The sequence below is a fragment of the Dryas octopetala genome, chromosome 6 (genome assembly GCF_963921425.1).
Source record: "Dryas octopetala chromosome 6, drDryOcto1.1, whole genome shotgun sequence".
Taxonomy (NCBI): Eukaryota; Viridiplantae; Streptophyta; class Magnoliopsida; order Rosales; family Rosaceae; genus Dryas; species Dryas octopetala.
In genome coordinates, this window is record NC_141371.1 from 21,435,761 (window position 1) to 21,451,493 (window position 15,733).

General features: G+C 35.8%; 2 long non-coding RNA genes across 3 annotated transcripts; both read left to right on the forward strand.

Moving 5' to 3' along the window:
- Positions 1-986: 986 nt before the first annotated feature.
- On the forward strand, positions 987-2,769 carry LOC147283232 (uncharacterized). Its single transcript, XR_015122971.1, has 3 exons — positions 987-2,241; positions 2,334-2,435; positions 2,522-2,769. It is a non-coding gene; the product is annotated as an uncharacterized LOC147283232 (long non-coding RNA).
- A 28-nt stretch (positions 2,770-2,797) lies between these two features.
- On the forward strand, positions 2,798-6,137 carry LOC147283233 (uncharacterized). 2 transcript variants are annotated; one of them, XR_015122970.1, is made up of 3 exons: positions 2,798-4,309; positions 4,404-4,683; positions 5,432-6,137. It is a non-coding gene; the product is annotated as an uncharacterized LOC147283233 (long non-coding RNA). The 2 variants fall into 2 exon arrangements; XR_015122969.1 differs by having other exon boundaries at positions 4,404-4,502.
- Positions 6,138-15,733: the final 9,596 nt, after the last annotated feature.

Here is a 15,733-nt window from a genome sequence, read left to right on the forward strand (position 1 = left end):
GAATTATTCGAGATGAAAGTGAGGAACACCATTGTGTAGAGATGATGTAGAACCTAAAGTGGTTGCTCTAAGAGAAAAAGATATGGAACAAGGAGTTGTTGAGGTCGATGATTTCATAGATGACGACCCTCTAGAAGAATAAATATCATCAGATGATGAGGAAAATAGTTTAACAAGTGATGAATATAGTGATTGATATTAATGCTCAGCAAATGTAATTACAATTTATTTTTGCTAAAGTTGTCATTTTCTAAGTAAAATAGGAACGTTAACTTGAAGTACTTGCTATTCTCAAGATGACTAAGTTAACCGATTCTGGAAAGAGGAAAAAGAAGACATCATTTGGGCTGCCACCACTGGAACCATGACCATCAGAGTCACAGCAGCCAACAACCTCCACCCACGATACAGGGTCAAACTTGGGAGGTAAGAGTGATTACTAGCATGTTACTTTAATTTTTGAACAAATTATATGTAGATACCTCAAGTATGCACCATATTTCTAGTTCGTACCTCAAGTTCAAAAAGTTGCTTGTCAGTACCCCAACTTTCATTTCATAACAACCACGTACCTCCGTCAATTTTTTCGTTTGTCAAGCCGTTAAGCGCCTACGTGACACACTGACATGGCTTATAAAAAATGCCACGTAGACAAAAAAAAAAAAAAAAAAACTAAACTTTTAAAAATGAAATAAATATTTATTAAATAAAAATAATAATTCAATTAAAAAATAAAAAAACAAACAAAAAATCAACACATATTATCAAAAAAATCATAAGCAAAAAAAAAACTATGAAAATGAAATAATTGATTAAAAAAACAAAACAAAAGAAGAAAAAAAAAATTGCAGGTTCCCCAACCCGTAGCCACTCCTCCATCCCCACATAAACCATAGCTGCTACCTAAGAGCAAAATGCATGTACCAAATCAAAATTAAAACCAAAGAAATTTCATCAAACCACAAAATCCTACGCTACTCAAAAACAAATATTCCAAATTCCCAAACCAAACACACACACAAACCTATTCAAACATATGAAATCGACCTATGAATTTTAATTGATGCCGAACTTCTTTGGCCTGTAAGTGATCGATTGCTGATGACAATCTTCACGGCCTTGACCATGGGGTTTCTCGTGCGATGGCATCGCGACCCGTTGCCTAGGGGTGTTGATGGTGGCGACTGTGGGGGAGGGAGGAGATTTGCTGGGTTTTGGCAAGGAAGACTGAAGAGGTCTATCATCTGCTAGTGTTCTTGTTTTTTCTTGGTCTTTTGGGAGGTTCCTAGAAAATTCTTCTTTTTATTCTTCTTCTCCCAACCCGTAGCCCATTTCCACCCTCACCTGCAGAATAAAAAAAAAAATGGAAGCCAAGCACACCTACAACTTGCAGCGCCCCACCCCACCCTCACCGACGAGTCCTTTGGTTCTAGCGACACCTCATTGCCGATCTGACGACCCCATCTCCCCCCTCTCTCCTTAAAATCCAATCAAAGAAAAATTTTGTATTGTTTACAAAATTTTTTTTAATAAAAACACAAACCCAGATTTGAAACAAGAAAATGCAGAGCAACCTAGATCTGATCCAGTGGAGGGTCTTGCCCTTCCAAGCGATGACGGCGACGGACCTCAGAGGCGAGTTGTCGATGAGTGTGGGGAGGAGGGGTGGCTGGGGCAGGGGGCTCTGGGCCTTCTGGGTTGTTTTTTTTTTATTCTTCTAATTTTAGGTTAGACGTTTGAAGTTCTTGGTGTTCTTGAGATTTATTTTTTTCATAGAAAGAAAAAAAAAAGAGAATGATAATGATTGTTTAATTTTATTTTGATTTGGGTGGTTAAGGGTGGATGAAGATGATGATGATGAGAGTAGCAGAAGAAAGAAAAAAAAAATTGGGATTGAATCAATTGATTGAGGGATCTACATCTGCATAATGATGGAGATTTTTTTTCTTTGTTTTTTGTTTTTTGTTTTATATTTATATTTATTTTTTTTTTACTTTTAAACGTTTTTTTATAATTTATTTGTCTATGTGGCTTTTTTTAAACAATAGTTTTATATTTTGTTATTTTTTTGTTTACGTGACATTTTTTATAAGTCATGTCAATGTGCCACGTAAGCGCTTAACGGCCTGACATACGAAAAAATTGACGGAGGTACGTGGTTGTCACGAAATGAAAGTTGAGGTACTGATGAGCAACTTTTTGAACTTGAGTTACGAACTTGAAATATGGTGCATACTTGAGGTACCTACGTGTAATTTGCTCTTAATTTTTTGTAATTATTGTTGTACCTCATTTTTTTACTTAGTTTTTTTTTTTTTTTTTTTTTTGCTTAGCTCAAAGTTTGACATTAGCTGAGCTGCCACTATTGGCACCACGACCATAAGAGTCACAACAGCTATCAACCTCCCCCCTCGATGCAGGGTCAAACTTGGAAGGTAAAAGTGATTGCTAACATGTTACCTATTTTTTTTGTAAATATTGTTGTGTCTTATGCTGTTAATTAATTAACTTTTCTGTTTAGTTGGTTATTCTTCTCTAGGGAAAAGGAAGTCAGGCCCAACAATGAGGTTGGGCACCCATGATATGGTAAATGCAACTCAACATAGGATTGTTATATGAATAGATGAGTCGCTGAAACTTCCTGCTGGGATAGATGCCAACAAGAAGTTGGTATCAGAGATTGGATACTTTGTGCGCACTACTACTCCTATGAAAGTCAAGCGATGGAAGGAGGTGTCTGAGAGTGATAAGGGAGAAATTGCAAAAGGGTTGACGGTGAGTTAATTATATGCTGTTATAATTAATAGTATATATGGTCTCTCTAATTATTTTCCAGTTAATCAAATTATAAGGTTTGGGGCTGTAAAGAGTTACTGAACTAGCTCTTTAGAGAGTCACATATCTTAGAAATTCACACATTACTTTTAGCCTTAGGCACCAACTAGCTGTACACTCTAAATATATAGGTGGGCTACTTTACTGTAGTGTAGCTTTTTGGTTTAGAAAGAACATCTACTTGCTTGTTAGTCAGGCCTGCCAATTACTTAGTTGCTAATGTATTCATGCATCTTTTAACATGTTTCTTGTGTAAAATATCAAGTTAAGTTTGATATAGACTTGAAGGACCCAGATATATGGAGATATGTTGTGGACCATATATGTCAACAACCTTCAAAGAGTGGAGAGCCAAGTGTTGATGCAAATTTCCTGCACGAACACAGGATCAAAGGAGAAGGATCGGTGTGGTACTAACCAAATACGCTCCGATGATGAAGTCAGTGATGTGTATTTGGAGGTGTTTGTGTCGGAACAAAGAAAAACAGGTGATGAACTTGGGAGAATGAGGAAGAACAACGTAAGATCTTCTGGGTTTATTCTTAGCAAGTGGTGTGTATTTTTTGATAGGTTTTTTGTGAATGAAGTTATATGTCTGTTTTGTGTACATAAGCCAGTTATATATAGGCAAAGGAAGTTGTAAAGGGTAAGTTACCTGCATGAGGATGAATGGTTGAGAAGAGGCCACACGTTCGGCCATGAATAGTAGCATGCACAGCTACCCACCTCCTTTACATTCAATGCTGCATTGAATGCAAGGATGAAAGATCAAGTGGGATGCCTAATAGTCATGGCTGTGAGCTGGGATGTCTCATCTGTCAGAGAGCCATGCCAGAGATATTCGAGTAAGGCGGTTCATCCTGATTCCAATCTTCTAGAATGGCGGTGTGATATGAGCCGAACCGATCATAGATATCATATACGCGGGTATAGAACATATCTACGTTCGGATCGGACGTACATGGATGAGCTGGTTCAGACTGGCCCGACATATGATATGACAATCATCACTCGACGGTAATCCGTTGTCTGAGAAAATGATCACTAGGAGCCGAGCCGAACCGAACTGAGATAGCCAAGAAAAGATGAATACTCAGTTTTTCATTCAAAATCCTCAGATCAGATCAGGTCGGATGCGAGGATCCGCTGAGATGATCCAATCCAATCCAATCCGAACTGGCTATGAAAATGTTATCAAGCTGACATGATGATGTGGAGCTCCAAGTTTGACCGTTGAAAAGTTAAAGCCTGAAGTTGGATCTGACCAGCCACGTGTCGATCCATGATTAGTTGTTAAATCCACATGGATTTATACACAAACACCAAGCTTCACAAGTATTACAAGACGCAGACATAGCTGAAGGACCCTGAATATGCACGGGCACACCCTCCGAAGGAGTTGGGTAACCAATTGTGACCTGCAGAGGATTGGCACTGGTTAGTTGATGAGTTGTACACAAAAGAAGCATAACAGGTACGTTAAATATTAATTATAATGGTCTTTTGAATGATTTTTCTTTCTACTATTTATGGTTAATCTATAACTTTGATGTGTTTTCCTCATGTAGAAACGTGCTAAGATCAATCCAGATAATCGGAATAAGAAGCCACATAACCACCATGGGGGCTCGCGACCATTCCAAAAACACATGGAAGCAAAAAAATTGGTACCAAGAGTATATAATCATTTACATGTTTAATAAATTGTATTTTAAGTATCTATTCAATATATTTGTCATTTTTTAGCAAACATAGGAGGGTCAACAAATCACATATATTGAGAACTAGGGCCATATGTATAAGGGCAAATCGGGCAATTGGAGCGACGAGATGGCCAAAGAAAAACATGTAAGGGGTTCATTGCCAAAATCTGCTACGCATTTGACTAAATCCTTGAGTTTGGAATAGTTTGTTCTTTATAGTGCTATGAAATCAACTCACTTTTTGATAGGGTTAGTTAATGAATGTGTCAAATTAGAAATTGCTTAACAAATGCATCTGATGTTCAAATTATGTGATCTTGATCTTGAAATGACCATTAGGATGTCTAGTATATGCTCACAAAAAACCAACTCAAGATATCTTACCAATCAATACAGAATTCGAAAAGAGTACCACAAGGTCAGTGACTAAAGAAAATAGAGAAAATGGATTTTGTGCAAAAACTTAAGACTTTGGTTAATCTATTTTCTAACCTCAAAAAGCTTTCCTCACCTACAAATCTGAAAAACAATTTACCCACCGATTTTATACACAACACTTGTAGTTGTTGTTGGGTTGAAAGGGAACAAGAGAGTGGAAAAGTATTAGGTTTACTTGATAGGATTTTCTTATTGATGTGAGGTTGGATAAATGTAGGGAATAATTTTGGTTATGTTTGGCATCAATTACTTGGAAAATATAAATATTTTGTATCTGCCCCATGAATGAAAATATTGAAATGTTAATTATCGCAGGTTATAAATTTTGGAATTATTAGAGAAACAAACAAGACTGTCAATTTTGTATTGACATTTTTATAAACATTTTGTATCTGCCCTATACCTTAATGTTTAACTAACATGCATACACTTCTCTTCTTTAATTGTAAGAAAAGATGGTGGCAGAGTTGAATGAAAAGAAGAAGGAGCTGGCTGAGAATGCACCCGAGGGTACATACCCCACTTGAGCATATCACTGTACATGTTGCATAACAGTTGGAGACCTTGGGGTTGCTAAAGGTAGGAAAATTCGAGGTGTGAGATATGGTCCTCGTCAAGAAACTGCTTCTTCCATGCATACAGTTCAAGTGCTTCAGCTACTGCAACAAATAAGAGAATTTAGGAGCTGACGGGAAAGGTGGAGGATCTTACCTCTTCTATTATGCAAATGAAAGCTGAGCTTGCTGCCATTCGAGGTGCCCAACATAACAATTCTTGTGATGATGTTGATGAAAATGATGATACCTTTGATGATCTTAAGGATATTAGGTCTAATTAGGTTGTTACACTTTTACTGTAGATGTATGTGTCTTGGGTATTTTGATATTGTGGTCTTTTGGCTTCATGTAGACCATTTAGTAATCATTAGGTAGATTAAGTGTGCATTAGGTATGCGCCAAAGGTATATATAGGAACAAATTTGGGTGTGCCAAATCAGGTGTGCATTAGGTATGTTGGCAATTAGACCCTTTTGATATTTTGACTATGGTAGCTGCCAAATCAGATGTGCATTAGGTAATATGCCATCAATTATTTTGAAGTGTTCATAAACTTTGGTCCTTTTGGAGTGTTAAGATACTTTGCTCCTTTTGAAGTGTACTTAGATACTTTGATCCCTGATGAAGTGTTGAGATATTGAAGTCACATGGGCATCTATATATTCAGATGATTTGGTCCTTTTGAAGTGTTTAAACACTTGTGCAATTTGTATATATGTTACATTTGAACCAAAAGTTATCTTATCTTTATTTAAGTATTTGTTCCATATTATTATTTACATAAATTACATTTATATTTGATAATGTGAATAAAAAATGCCTATTAATTTACAAATTAAAACATATATGAAAAATAATTAAATGAATCCAAAAAATAAAGAAAATTAATTAAATACCAAAAGAAAAATATTAATGAATAAATAATGAAAATATAAAATTAAGGAATAGGCGACAAAAGTGGATTTCCTCTCCTTTGGCACATGCATGATTTTGCTATAAAAATAAATATAATGGGCGACAAAACTTTGGCGCCAAATATATGTATTTTGCGCCATTCCCTGGGAAATTTGTACAATAGGCGACAAAAATTGGAACCAAAATTCAAATCTTGTGCAATTCTTATGTGTACATTGGCGACGAAATAATGCTATTCGGAGACGAAATATATTTCGTCTCAAAAAGAAAACAGCCACGAAATTTGTCTTTCTTGGCCAATTTTCATGAGCCACGCACTATAGGCAACGAACCTGGTGACGAAATATTTTGGTGACCTATAGTATTTGGCAATGAATTATCGACTTTTAATGACGAAATGATTTTGTGGTAGAATTTTCTTGTAGTCACGCGAGCGCCTCCATAGAAGCTTAGCACCGCCACCCTAGCAGACGCCGGCCTTCATCGTGGTTTCTCTTGTTCTTCTCTATTCTAGTTGTTCTTGTTTTTTCTCATTCCATTTTGTGAACTTGATTAGTTTTAATCTATTTTTCCTCTTGGTTATGAATTCTTTTATGTTTTTCATTATGATTTAGTTCCTTTGACATGTTAGAGTGAGGATCGATGAACCACTAATCAAGGTTAAACCATAAAGTACTTAGAGGTAAACGATCATGCATGCACAACAATAGATTGCTTGATACATATTAAATTCTTAATTTCTGCATAAACGTCATATTAGTTGTTTGCCACTTAGGATTGATCATCCTAAGTTGTATGCATCTAGCAATATTTGGGGATTGGTGTGAAATAATCAAAGACATCTGTCTCACAAGCTCTACGTGATCTTCCTGCAAGATCATGGGATTAAGTTTTGTAGATTCCTAGGGAACTCGCGACCATAGCCGAAGGATAACATGTATAGTCAATTGCTTAGAGGAAATAATCAAGCTCTAAATTCATGCTTAAGAAAACATAATTTGTTAATGACAGTTACCACTAGTAACTAATCAAACCTAACTGGTAGACAAAACTTTAATACTAGGTATTTGAAGTGTAGTGCATGGCACCCCTAGTGGTGGTATTTCTAAGATTATGGTAGATTCTAAACTCTAGCATGTCAACCCATTTACTTAATTTTATGCACTTAGTTTAGGTTCACTTTTCAAACCCCCTTCTTTTTACTGTTTTCAATAAAAGCTGATCTAAGGGAATGTGTGCCTCGCCAATTCCATTCCTCGTACATATATGCTATCACTGCACCAGCGATTCGTATACTTGCAAACTACAACTTAGTAATCATTTCAAATTCCAAGTAAAACAAGTTGTACAAAAAGTGACAACACTTATCATATATACCCAAAATTCAAATAGATAATTCCTATTAACATGCTTGCAAGAAAACAAGTGTGTTATCATATATACAAAAAATTCAAATATATTCACCATTCCCATCAAATGGTGGTACACGTGCGTTGTCCAAATCTAAAGGAGAAGAAGAGATAGATCAGGAAAGAGAGGGAGAGTGAGAGAGAAGGAGAGGGATAAAGGGGAAATAAATTAAGGGAGAGAGAGAGTGGGGATGGGCTGCTGGTAGTGGAGCTGGTGGCGGGTTAGGTGGGTGGGTTGGGGACTAACTGTGTGAGACCTCGGATTTTTTAAAAATAACTATTTGAATTTTATTTGAGAAAAAAATTGTTCAAAGTTGTTCATATTTGTTTCTTTTATAAAAATTGAAAGTAAAGGTTTTCAAAAATATTTTATTATTTGAAATGTTTATGTTTTAAATAAATTATTTTAAAAGTTGACGTTATTTGACCAAAATAAAGGTTTTAGTTTTTTTTTTTAACGATATTTTCAGTTATTGGGATAGAGCACAGGACTACGGGAGCGTAGCCACGAACGGTTCTTGAATCAGAGTTACGGTTAAAAATTTACGATGTTTTTAATTTGAGGGGTAACATTGTATTTTCACAACCTAGGTTTTATGAGGTGTATAGCCATCATTTCAGTCTTTATCTCCCTTTTTTTTTCTCCTGAAACAGTCGCACGCTCTCTTCTCTATGTTTTCTCTCCTCCCGCGTAGCCTCGCTGGCGCATGTGTCGTCGTCTGGTGGCGATTGTTGGAGATTCTTGTCTCCTCTTCTCCGTCTCTCTTGCCTCTTCCTTGCCATGTTTTTCAATCGCTCAGAAAACCACCCAAACAACCTAGAACGTAGCGACACTGATCGATGGTGCTTGCCGGCATCTTGTCGTTTCCGATAGAGTTAGGAAGCCAGACCACCTGCTTGTCATAGTGAGTCTTTCCATGGCTTCTGATTGCCCAACTGACCAGCTACGACGACATTTCGAAGCCAAGTATCTCAGCGGTTTTCCGCCATCGATCCTGCCGAATCCGGCGGCGGATTGAGGTGGTTCTGGTCCTATTCTTCTCTCCTCAGCATGGTCTTCCTACTAATGTATTTGATTGAGTATGATTTCAATTGAATAAAAAGCTCTAATTTGAAACCCTAACTCTTGCAGCTACCACCCTCAGATTTTGGCGGCTCCCACCATTTCAGGTCATTATTGAGTATCTGTTATCTTAGCTTTTTCGAATTCTTTGTGTATTGGATTCATTTATGTGATTTGGAGATTAATTTTGAAATCCCTTGTCCAGGTATTCTGCCACCACGAGCTTAGTAGTCCATGGATGCAATTAAGGTGTACGTTCTCTTTGTTTTGTTTCGTTGAAATCACAAAAACTTGTGTGTTATTGTTTTTGTCAGTTTTGAGTTCCTCTGTGTAACTTGTTCAGGTCAGATTGATTTAGAGAAGAAAAACCATGTTTGTAATCTTTGTCATTGCTGAAACCACAAAACCAGCCACCCTTGAGATTCTGATTTTAAATGAAAAACCAGTTTTGGCAAATCTTGTGTATTCAACCATACACAAACCTAAGACCCATTTAGTTTTGAAATGTGAAATTAACTTGGTTGATTTTGAAACAAAGGAAAATAAGGGTTTTGTCTAAATGAGAGTTTTAATTTATTTGTGAAAACAAAGTTGATTTTGAGACAAAACTTAGAATCGATTTACTAACAAGGGTATTTTGGAATTTTCTCACCAAAAGTTCATGTAACCAATTTTTTGATAAGTTGACCCTATTTACTTATGAAATCCAATCCATTAGTTTCAGATTAGAAAGAGCTCGGAAAGTAATCCCAGACCCTCTGTTTGACCCAGGGTGTTTTGGTCATTTCACCATTTTCTTTTGAATCTCGTACTTTTTTCATCTTGAAGTTTAGACTTCCGGTAATTTAAATTGACTCGTTTGTCCCTTGTTTTTTTTTAAGGGCAACTGGTCGATTTATCGAATTATCGTAACGCGCACCTTTTGAGTCGGTTGTTGAGAAAACTTTTTAAAAGTTTCTCTTGGAACCTAAGTGGGTGTGAAGCCCGAAAATTCTCAAAAGTATTTTGTGAATTTTCTTAAAACTTTACGGAAATTAGAGAGTTTTTCTAGAATTTATTTTGTTAAGGAAATTTGTTTTCCTTCGAGACCGAGGGGTCTTTTGAGTAGCATGCCTTCACGGAAAAAGTTATGTTTGTTTTTAGAAGATCAACGGTGCAGACCTCGTATTTTTTGGAATTCAGGAATTTATCCTATGAATTTCCAAAGTTTATTTAGTATTTTAATTTTCTAGAATTTAATTTGGAGTTCCCAAATTTTCTGAAAATTATAAAAGGTGAAAATTGGTGTTTTGACCCTTTAGATATTTAGTACTCACTTAGACAAGTCGGTAGAATTTTTTGGTGAATTTTTTCGAGTCCCAAGCTATTTTTAGCAAATTTTTGAAGAAGGGATAAAAAACGGAAAACATGGTGCCATGTGGCACACCATGATTGGATAACACACTTCTCTAAGCCCAGGCCATGTTTCTCTCTTTTGGGCTGCACCTTTTTACTAAATTTTTAAAGCCCATTTCAAGTTTTGAAAGTCCATTCTACAAAGCCCAAAGCCTAAAACTCACAGTTCAAAGCTCATCCCACAAAGCCCAAAGCTCATCCCACAAAACCCAAAGCCCAAAGCTCATTTTCTAGGATGTTATAGAATTCTCTAGAATTTTGATTTTTATTTTATATTTATTTTATTTTTAATTATAGATCTAGATCATTCCAATTGATTCTAGCCACACACTTCAAATTAATCCTAGTCATTAAATCCACCCTTGCTCACTTATAAATACCTCCCAAAACCATCACTTTCATTCACACCTAAACTTTGAATTCTAGAGCTTCTCTCTCTAGAAATTATTTCTCTCTCTCCCTAGTTGTTCTCTTTCTCTCTCTAGAGATCAAATAGAAATTTCTCTATTTTGATCATAAGTGGAGTTTTAGAGGTCCGATTGGCGAACCGTTTTCGCTTAAGTGTTCGTGGAGTCGAGCGCCACCCTTTAGAGTCGAAATTCTGCAGAAATTAGAATTTCCATTTTTTAGCCTTCGGTAACCTCTTCAACCTTTGTTGAAACTTTGCTAAAATTTTATTAAATTTTGTACTTTTATTAATTACATTATTTTATTCTGTTGTTTTGCTAGTTTAGTTGTATCGAAGTTCTGTTCGTGCACCGTCTTCTACAGATAAGCTCGTAACCCAACTTTTTTAACAATTGTTTATTTAAGTTGTGGTTTTAGACGAAACACTGCTTAACTGTTTAACTGAAAATGGATTAAATAATATATTGAGGCCATATCTGTGGTAAACCCAACAACGTATTTTCTAAAACCGGTCCATGAGCATACAGGCATTGGGGATTGAGCCAGAGCTCACTCAGTTTCCCCATGCACTAATCTGGACATGTTGTAGGTGAACACTGATTAATCTCCTTCATTTAAATTAAAATGAACCTAAGTAGAAACCAAACTGTCTAACATGACTGTCTGCCTCGGGGAGCAGAGTCATGCCAGATTAAGAATTCAGAGAAGACTAGCAATTACGCTAGTACCGAACCTTTGAATTTTACCTAATCTTAACAGACAAGGTCGAGGGCACGCTTTGTACGTTCCTAATAGCTGTCGTCGCATTTGGAACTCCAATTTTCCCAACAGGCATGCGTGGAGAGTTCAGACTTTGAGACAGGCAAGACTTTCACATTGGTAACAGGTAGGGGAAAACACCATGTCCTGGTTATAGGGTTTTCCCATATTTTGATAATACTATATATTATGGAATTGTTTTCAAGTATTGCATGGATTTTGTATCGCATACTTGTATGGATTTTATTGTGATTACCATTGCAACCTGAGAGTAAAAGGCTCTAGTGTAGTGTCCTTGGGTTTCGATCCTCTAGGGAGTTTGAGAATGTGATACTTAGTGGAAAAAGTATTATATTCTCGGGATTTCTAGAATAGGTGCCGCTGTGACGTAGCCATTTTCGAGGCGTTACAATGGGTGATTTGTGACATAAAACAAGTGTCGATGTGACGTAGCCATTGGTCGGAATGTGATTTGTTAATCAAACTGCAGAGTTGGATTTACCACGATGGTTATTTGAATTTCATGATTTACGTGCAATATATTTTATAATTGTTTTACCTATTCGATGATGTGCACGTATTCGATTTTAATGTTGTTTGTGAAGGAAAATAAAATTGAATTACGGTTTTCATAATTTAATTAGGTATTAGATCTTTCACTTAGATTAAAGGCTAACAATATGTGTTTGCTAATTAATTAAAATGAATTAGGGCACACTCTAGAGATTTCATGTAATTTTCCTATTTGGTTAAGGTGTACTCTACCTTACATAACTAGAACTCATAATTGGATTAATAAGTTAGTTGGTAACATAGACATATAATGTTTGATAAATATTTATAACATGAATGTATTCCACACACATTCTTGATGAGAAAATATATCTAGTACGGTCGAAGTAATGGAGAGATTCAGAGTTTCCTATGGGTCTGCTCAACGGGAACATCCCTAACTTCCTAACAAGAAGATAAAAATGGATTCTATTCCCGGTCACAGTTGTAGCTTGTTTTCTTAAAATGAGTCTCCATTTATTTTGATGAGATCAATGTTGATACTTTCTCATTGAGAATTGTGGTTGCTTAATTGAATTGGAAAGTGAGCATGATCGTGGTTTTAAGAATAGTGATATCACGTTTGTGATTGAATGTGTTATGACCTGGGAGTAAAGGGTTACGAAAAACGATAACCTTGGGTTTCGATCCCTTACACCTTCGGAGGGGTACGTACGGACGAGCTAGTCGATTTGTCCTTCTGGAGAGGATGGCTTAAGGGGTACTACCATGAAATGAATACTCTCGCTACATTATTAGGTGTGGTTAGGGTAAGTCTAGTTGGTTCTATAGGTGGTCTGTCATTGAGTTGTTGTTCTTTAATATTTGAGCAACTCCCGTTTTGGGATTTAGATTAGTACTCCCATTTTGCGATTTGGATTGGTGTCATGCTACCCTGACGTATTGACGATACTGACATTTTACTTCATAGTTTTCAGGTACGTTTCATGACTTGTGCGTGACCTGTGATGTGGTATAATATATGCTCTGACGTTTCTTGATGCTACACTTAACTTTGGTTTGTTATAAGTGTTCAATCATGTTACATGATCTTGAGTATGTGTGTTTTTGAGTTGGTATTCATTCACACGAGCTTCAAAAGCTTACCGAGTTTTTATGTGACCCAGTGCACTATTCAATGGTGTAGTTGGTCATTTTACAGAGTACTTATGATTGATCAGAGTGGCACAGCAGGAAGGCATGACAGTGGGCGAACTGAAAAGAGATTGATATATATTTTGTACTTACAAATCATTTTAATGAGTTTATTATTACTTTTGACTCACTGATTTTATTTGTTATTTTGAGGTTTTATTTTATTTGATTGATGTGTCGCTTTCAAATTATCTGAATGATTTACTCTTGTTAAATTTTGGGCCTAATATTTTAAATAAGTAACTAGTTTTACATCTCTCTAAAGGGCTTACGAGCCTAAGTGCCTTGATTTTGAGAGAACAACCTTGTGCAATTTATGTTCATTGCTTGGTCATCAACTTCAACTAACTCTTGTTGCCGTTGCAAAGAAAAATGCCGACATTGCCACTTTTTTCACATCTTGTAATAGTGTGGTTAATATTGTTGGAGTATCTTATAAGCATCATGATGCATTGAGAGAACAACTCCAAAAAGAGCTTATGGAAGCCTTTGAAAATGATTGTCTTCAAACAAGGCGAGGCTTAAATCAAGAATCTAGTCTTAAACGTGCCAGTGATCCACGTTGGAACTCTCATTATGGTATGTTGATTAGTTTGATTTCCATGTTTCCATCTGTTGTTAAGGTGCTTGAATTGATTGTTGGTGATCACTACATTGATAGAGTATGAGTGAAGCAAATAGATTATTAGGAGAAATACAATCTTTTGAGTTTATGGTTCACCTAGTTTTTATGAGATCTATATTGGGAATCACAAATGCTTTGTCAGAAGCATTACAAAAGAAAGATCAAGAGATTGTGAGTGTAATTAATGACTTTAGTCAAAACAAGTAAGGAAAGACTACGTACGCCATATGAGGAATAATGAGTTTGATCTTTTGGTTGATCAAGTATCTTCTTTTTGTGCTAAAAATCATATTGAGGTTCTTAACATGGATAAGACATATATAGCTCAAGGAGTGATGCAAAACAATACACTAAGCTTAAACTTAAGTTAATTTAAAACTAACCTAGTTTGAAAATTTTGTTAGTTTGTGAGGCGACTTAAAAGAAAATGCAACTAAAGTATAAAGCAAATAACAATAATGCTAGTTGTCCCACATTTTTTTTCCCACATTTGTATCCCACCTGATGTGTCATTACTTTACTGGAAGGATATTTCTTTTTTCTTTTTTAGGTTTTATTTTTTAATTTTTAGTGTCCAATGTATGAATGCCATGTAAGATGGTATGAAATTGTGATATAAAAATGTGGTAAGTGTAGTATTACTGAGCAAATAAAGTAGATGAAAAGAGAATAAAGTAAATAAAGGTGCAAGAATTTAAATATTAAATCTATAAAGGAAAATAACAACGTTTTAGTTTTGGAAGTTAAACAATGGTATAAGAACCAAGGTTAGGGTTCCACACCACTTATGAACATATTAAGTGAGATTTTTTAGTAATTTCCCAAAAAGGAGGGCACCCAAGAGTCACTTGATGCCCTCTTACAAAGATAAATATGAATTGAGCACAAAAATTGAAGATTTATATGGTAGATCTTGATTTTGCTTAGAAAATTCAAACTTTAAGCAACTCAAGTGAACCAAAAACTAAGGAACAACTAGAGTTCAAAAAGGTTTTTGTTTAAGAGATTAACCATAAAGCTAAAATGTGGAAAGAGTATCTAACTATCTATAATATATGACATTATGGGTGAAAGATGGTCTCTTTCTTATTTTAATATCAAGATCTAGAGCTTGTAGGATCTAAATAAGGGAAAAATTAACATAAAAATCTCACTTAATAATATTCATGGTGGTGTTTCCTCCTTACCTTGGTAAGGAGGTTTAGTGACCACCCTTGAGCTTAGATATTAAATAAAAATAAATAAATAAACATGTAATTTAAAGAACAAGAAAATAAATAACACTGCTAACCATAAAGTAAAGAACTACATAAAATAAAAGGCATAGAGTAAATAAAAGATTATCATAAAAGATAATAGAGAGATAAATTAAAGTTTCATTAATTAAAGTGCAAGAAAATTACATTTATATTCTCTCTCAAACAACATAGCCAAAGGGCTTAATAGAGAAATCCTAAAAGAATACTAGAAATAGGTAGAAAATTAAAATGTAGAAGAAAAAATGTAAAAGAGGGGCTAAAGGTTTCTTTAAATAGGCAAAGATTAGGTCATGTGATGAGAAAAATATCAGCACAAAAGCTGGTGCAAGGCTGGAAATATCTAGGATTTCTGCCACATGTCACGCAGATATAGGCTGAGAGGTGAGAGAGAGAGGCACATGGATGAATGGCTGGAGAAAGGTTGTCAACAGCTGCAATGGGACACGTGGTTGCATATGGGTGGAGGAGAGGAAGATTAATGAAGAGGCGGAAGGATGCTGGCTAGTCTTGGTGCAAGTGCGGCTGGAGAGCAACGTGAGAGAGAAGAAAGGAAGGTGGCTGGCTTAGCTCGGCGGCTTGGCTTACTTGTGAGTGGACGCGCGTTAGCTGGAGGAAGGCCAAATGTTTGATTAATCAAACATATGCTAGCTACTGGGCGGA